The sequence below is a fragment of the Pistacia vera genome, unplaced genomic scaffold, assembly GCF_008641045.1.
Source record: "Pistacia vera cultivar Batoury unplaced genomic scaffold, PisVer_v2 Contig941, whole genome shotgun sequence".
Classification (NCBI taxonomy): domain Eukaryota; kingdom Viridiplantae; phylum Streptophyta; class Magnoliopsida; order Sapindales; family Anacardiaceae; genus Pistacia; species Pistacia vera.
The window spans coordinates 142,841-149,504 of record NW_022196825.1 but is presented as its reverse complement, the minus strand read 5'-3'; the positions used below and the strand labels follow the sequence as shown (position 1 = coordinate 149,504).

The 6,664-nt window shown below is 33.6% G+C and overlaps 1 pseudogene; it reads left to right on the top strand.

Moving 5' to 3' along the window:
* The first annotated feature begins 504 nt into the window (after window positions 1-504).
* LOC116120724 lies at window positions 505-5,352 on the top strand (annotated as a pseudogene).
* Window positions 5,353-6,664: the final 1,312 nt, after the last annotated feature.

Genomic DNA, 6,664 nt, shown 5'->3' with positions numbered 1-6,664 from the left:
TTTCGGTTTGCATGTTTATTTTCTGCATTTATTTTTCCCAGTTTTCCTTCTTTTGTTTTTCCTCCCTTTTGTTCTTGAGAAACTGGAGGAAAAACAAAAAAAATTTTTAATCTTGTTTTTATCATTCTTTCTTTTTCAATGTTAATTTCCTAATTGTAAAGCATCTTGTGGAAGGAAAAATGGAGTCATACATCAATATTTAACAAATTTATTTGTTTTCGTTTCAACCTTCATGAATTTCCAGTTACTATATTATCCAATTTAGTCAACCGTTCTGGTATATTTAAATTCTGACTGATGGTCGTTTTCAAATATATTTCCTGTGATTGTTTTTTTACTTTTTAATAACTTTTTTTTTCATACGGATTGGGTTTATTTAGTTTCATACTAATGATCAGAATCTGGGCGTGCAGAGACGAAGATTGGTTTTGGAAACGATGATTTGCTGTTAGAATTGCAGTGTATTCGGCTTCTTTCTTGTTCTTTTGGTTATCGCTTGTTGAAATGGGCTGTTTTCATTCTAAAGTTGCAAGACAGCCCCTGGACATGAAGACCCTGTAGTTCTCGCCTCACAAACTGCTTGTAAGTCATGGGAGATGAGATTTTTTGGTTTTCATTAGCTATTGTTTTCAGTTTCTACGAGTAACGTGTTCCATGCTTCTTTGATTGGTACTAGTTATGAAATCCAAAAAATAAAATAAAACTGAAATATTATCATCATAAACAAACTTTATATCTTGGAAGTTGAGGTCCTGATTTTTCTGTGTTTTTATATTTTGAGTTTTGATGTATAACGTTTTTTTGTTTACTTAACATGATTTATTATTGAAGAAAAAAATAATTCATGATGAGTGGTGAGTATTTTACCAGTACCCAGCCTTGCTGCTATATTGATAGTTTATTTTGACTGCTATATTTGTAGTTTATTTTGAGTTAGAATGAAGAAAGGGTGATTTGTTTTCGAGTTGATATATGATACGGAATGAAGAAAATAATTTTTCAAAGATGTTTGTTCAAATAGATTCTGTTAACCTCAAGGACTAGGCTTGGAGTAAAACCCCTGGTTCCAAGATCAGGGTTCAAATCCCTTGGGGCCATCTACTTGGAATATTATGTTTCTTGGTTTTTAGGTTGTAGGGTCTGAAGTTCCCCAGTTTAGAACCCGTTGAAGTTAAATTACTGCTCTTTGGCCCATCTGCTCATGTCTTTATTTTATGTTAAGTCTAGTCATATTAATCTTCTGGCTTTTCTGATCCCCAGTTAGTGTCAGTGAAGTTGAAGCGCTTTTCGAACTATTCGATGATCAGCATTTCTGTGGTTGACGATGGGTTAATAAGCAAGGTATTTTGTGTTTCAGTGCTTGTGGAAAAGGACTTTTTTCATCTCTCTATAGATACATTTACATGTAAACATACATACACATATATGACAATATGTTAGCTCAGTTGGTTGGTATGTAAAGTAAAAAGTGCTATCTCTTTGCTCATTAGTTAAATCTCTTTCTTATTGGTAATTTAGAACAATTGTCTTCCCTCAACAAACTGCCTAATCCCCTGGCAACCAAAAAATAAAAATTTGCACAATTAATATAGGGGTAAGATCCCGCATATGTAAATGGATAACATATGTACATCATGGAATACATTGTGTATTATTTTCTTGGTTTAAGTGGCTGGACTGATGATGTCTCTCTCTCCCTTTTTTTTTTTTTTAATATATATATTTGGATTCACCATATATAGGCACCTGCTCGTTTACTCTGGCTGTGGGCTCAGTCACAGTGCTTCTCTAGTATTTTGTGTCATAACACCTGACCCTCTACCATTTCATTCCTTACCCTAAAGATAATTGCAAAGTGTCAACCAAGTGCTGTTGACTTTTGCCTTCCTATGGTTTTTTCTTTTTAAGACAGTATGGTGCTCTTCTGGAAAAAGAAAAGAACTTTTTGTTTCTTACTTGAACGAAGAGGCAATTTTTAATACATTATATTATTTAAGATTGTCTCACATCTAGGTGTCATAATTTTCTTTACTCCGAACCTACAATCGTGAGCTGTTGAAGACACTCTAGTTTTCTTTCTTTAAATCCAGGCTGAATTTCATTTTAGATTATAAATTGAAAAAGTCTGGCAGGTGCCTTTACCATTACTTGCGCAAAGGCCATCATGAAACTCAAGACGTATCTCTTTCTTTGTTTCTTTTTACTCTCTAGTCAGTTTTCTTTCTCTCTGTACCATCCTATAATGTTTTTCCATCTCAAATTTTTTACGTATGGACCATTATTTGTACTTCTCATTTTAATGAAAAAATTGTGAGTCATTTTGTCTATATTAGCTTCTAGCGCCACCATGGAGAGAGGGAAACAAGGTGTTGCATTGGTTTCATAGGAACAATATCACAGTGTGTATTTGGATATGGCTGGAACTCAAAGTTAGAGAATTTTGTAGCTCTGGTGGAAATTTCAAGATGAGTGAATGACTATAGATACTCTGGCTAGTAATAATCATGAGTCTTAATCCTCGTGTTAGAGTTTGGATAGTATGAAATCTGATATGAGGTTGATGACTTACAATCACCTCAAAATATATATGACTGAAAACTGGTTGCAGAGTGTTGATATGTTTGCTAGAATAAATTTGGGCTTTCTGTAGTCCTCTGATGAATTTTTATGGAGCTTTCTAGACTTCCCATGACTTAAGATTTTTATGATCTGTATACTCCTGATTCGATTTTATATATACCTTCATTCAGATCTCATGATTTTAATTTATTCCAGTTAATGAGGGTGTTGATAAGGTGCACGTGATCACCCTATATTTCACCAATTCTGCTGAATCTTCAAGGGGGAAAAAAGACCTGATACCATCCTGATCTTGTTGAGTCTTTAGAGATCATCCTTGAATAGGTTGTATCTCCTTCTAGTCAATCTAGAGCCAACCTTTATTTCTTTTTTTTTCACCATAGAAAAAAAGAAGCTGCCTTTCTACCATATGGCCTATAAACCACCATAAACATTTTGCTGCTCTTTTTTCAACGCCCACTTATATAAATTGTACTTCCCCAATCCATATCATGGTCCATTAAGTGCACCTTTCCAATAGCTTTCTTGTTTTTCTCATCTCACTTCTCTTTTCCTTCACTCTTCTCTTTACGGTTTCTATTGTCTTCTTTATTTTGTGATGAAATAATTGAAGCTTAAAATTAGGCCCAATAATGTAAAGAAATAAAAAAATGAAGACAGTTAATTATTGATACTGAGTTATGTTCTAAGTTCTAAGCGATACCTGTATCGTTTTATAATTTAGATGTTTGACATTTGATACTATTTTATTTTTTTATTTATTTTTGTGCATATGCGGAAGAATTTCAGTTGGCTCTCTTCAAGAACCGAAAGAAAGAGAATCTCTTCGCCACAGGGTATCTGTGTAAACCTGCATTATATGCTTTATTCATATCAGCTAACCAATTTGTTGTATACTCTGAGATCTGACATGCATTAAATTTCTGTGCAGATCTTTGATCTGTTTGATGTCAAGCACAAGGAGTCATCGATTTTGGTGACTTTGTTAGATCCCTCAATGTATTTCATCCAAATGCTCCTCAAGAGACAAGATCAATTGTAGTTGACTGGATGTGATATGTGACTTAGTGTGTTGTCCATCCCTCATTTTCCATTGTAATTTGTGACTGTATGTAATATCTGGAATCTTTGTGCAGTTGCATTCAGCTTTATGATCTTGATAGTACTGGATTTATTGAGCGCCAAGAGGTATGTTGGACGTTATTCTTTTCATGTGCTCTGTCAAAGCAGTTCTTTGGGACCCACTTATGTTTTTTTTTGTCAAAAGTCATTTTACCTGGCTTGAGAATAAGATAATAACTAATATCCTGTTCCGACAGGGAGCTTTTCATGTAGTGTGTTCAAAACCATGATGGTGGGAATTTTCAACCACTCTACCAATGTACTAGAATTTTAGCTCATATCCAGGGCATTGGTATTTTTTCCATGAGTTTAGCAATTAAAGTGGAAATTAGAAACAGGAATATGAGTCTTCCCCTCGTACCATAAATGGAGGTTCTTCTACAAATATAAGATTGTCATTGTTACATGGTCAAGTCCTGTACTATTTTATTGAAGCATGGGATCTTTGAGTTTTCATATGACTCATTCTTCCCTGTTTTTTAACTTATGATGATTGTGGGCACTTTGCTAGGAAAGCTTCTTCTGTATCATATCAAAATGTGTTCCATCCCTGAGCTAATAGCCTTGTACTTATCAGCTTAAATTTTGTCTTGTACTTATCAGCTTAAACTTTGTCTAATAAGTGGTGAAGAATAAAAAAGTTGCAGTTTGTATTCTAGATATCTTTGTTGATTCATTTGGCTTTATTTAATCATCTTTGCAGGCAACTTCATTATATGTGATTTTGGCAGGTCAAGCAAATGCTGATTGCACTTCTGTGTGAATCTGAAATGAAATTGGCTGATGAACCATTGAGATCATACTTGATAAGGTGAGCTAATGCCATTGGATTTAACTTACCTTGCCTTTTTTTGGCTAAACTCAGTGTACTAGGATTTTATTTTTCTCCGAACTTAGCTGCGTATTAGCTTCTTTGAACCCAGAACCAAATACTTTCCCAACGCCTCCCGACACTGAATGGGAGTTATACTATTATTAGTTCTTGATCTTTCTAGCATCTCTAGGAGTATAAAAAATTGATCAATGAACATATTTGCTTTTTGCTCAATCATGATTCTGTTCAAAAAACTGATTTGAATTTGTGGATTTGACGTAATATAGGAAGATGTGTTGTTGAGGCAATAATTCTTTTCCAGTCATATATTAATTTATTTCTTGCTTTTTGCATGTTTGAATTTGTGTTGATAGACATTCAGGGAAGCTGATGTGGACCAGGATGGCAAATATATAATCGAATGGCAAAATTTCGTTTCCAAAACCCATCATTGTTAAGATCATGACCCTTCCGTATTTGAGGTAAGTAATCGTGTGGATTGTGTGTAATCTTTTGTTTTAGTAACCTCAGTGAAAACCCATCATTGTAAAGATCATGACCCTTCCGTATTTGGGTAAGTATCGTGTAGGTTGTGTGTAATCTTTGTTTTAGTAATCTCAGTTGCTTCCGACTGATATCACCTTTCCATAATGTAATGCAGGGATTTACAACGACTTTTCAAGTTTTGTTTTAATTCAGAAGTTGATGAGATTGCTACGTAATTGAAACAGGAATTAGCATAGAAAATTAGTGTGTTATCCTCCTGTATTTGATTTTTGAAATTGAAGGGAACAGTGCTTTGATGCTTGACTGAGTACATACTTAGTTGAGTACTCAGTTAAATTTGAAGCTTTGTGATGGAAGCAATATATTATTTGTGTAGCTTTTTCCCAAATGTTAAAAGTGTGGTTTAGATTGATTTGATTATTTTCTTTTTTCTTCGTTTATTTCTGGTGCATTAATTTGAATACGAGTGATTCAAAGGATGTGTTAAAATGTAGAGTGTGTTCATCCCATAAATAGTATTCATTTAGTACACTCTTTGACACAGTTATTTTCAGCCCAATTTGTACTGGACTTGAACAGTTTTAATAGCTCCAATTGGTTGGCTTAGAGTGTTTTAATTTAATCCTACTAAATTGTTAAATTTGTTCCAAATTATCTAATTTATTCTAAATTACTTAAATTATCTTGAAATTTATTTTAATTTTATAAATCACCTAAATAATCCTGAAATGTTTTTGATTTAATTTTACAAGTCCTTTTAGTCGAATATTGTTATTAATCTATTGTAAGTTTTCAATCTTTTGAATCTCAATGCATTAAACAATTATAGATCAAGTAACCAATTGTTTCCAGTTGGTGGCCTTTGCTAATTGAAATATCTATTGGTATAAGGAATGCTCTATGTGGCGTTTGGTTCGGGGTAATATAAAAAAAACTTCGGTAATCTCTTTTAATTTGGCCATTTCAGGTTTAGTTGTCAAGTAGTAAATATCTTATAATCTTTCAATACTAATAGTTATTATTATAGGTATATGAGGGGTAATCCGATTATTGACTAACAGAGTGTTATTTTTTTATATCAGTGTAATCTACTGTCCCAACCTTTTACCCTTATTAATAAACATTTTGAACATAAATGTCCTCATTTGTCTACCAAATAATAATTAACTCAATGTGTAAATGACTTTTGAATCTCATAAATTTTTTTTTGACAAAAATGCCCACCCAAATATCCCCAACCACCCAAAACGACTGCTGTCTGTCAGCCGCCATTGTCAGCTGCTGTCAACAATCATTGAATAGTGCACGATCGATTGGTCTGGCCAACTATGTATCGATTTGGTTGGAACACGACGATCCAGCTAGATTGACACAGTCATCAAAGATCTGATCGGTCGTGTGTCGTTCCAGCGACTGTCGATGGTAGTCGGCAGTGGTGGCCGACGGTCGGTAGACGTCTTAGGTGGCTGAGGGTATTTTGTTAAATTTTAAACTTTTATTGTGGTTGGGATCTTTTAACTAAATTCTCAAATGTAAAAGTTAAAACTTAAAAGTAATACTCTAAATAAATAATAATTTAATAAATTATTATTAAAAAGTACAATTCAATAAAAGCCTTTCCGATATTATTTTATTCCTCCC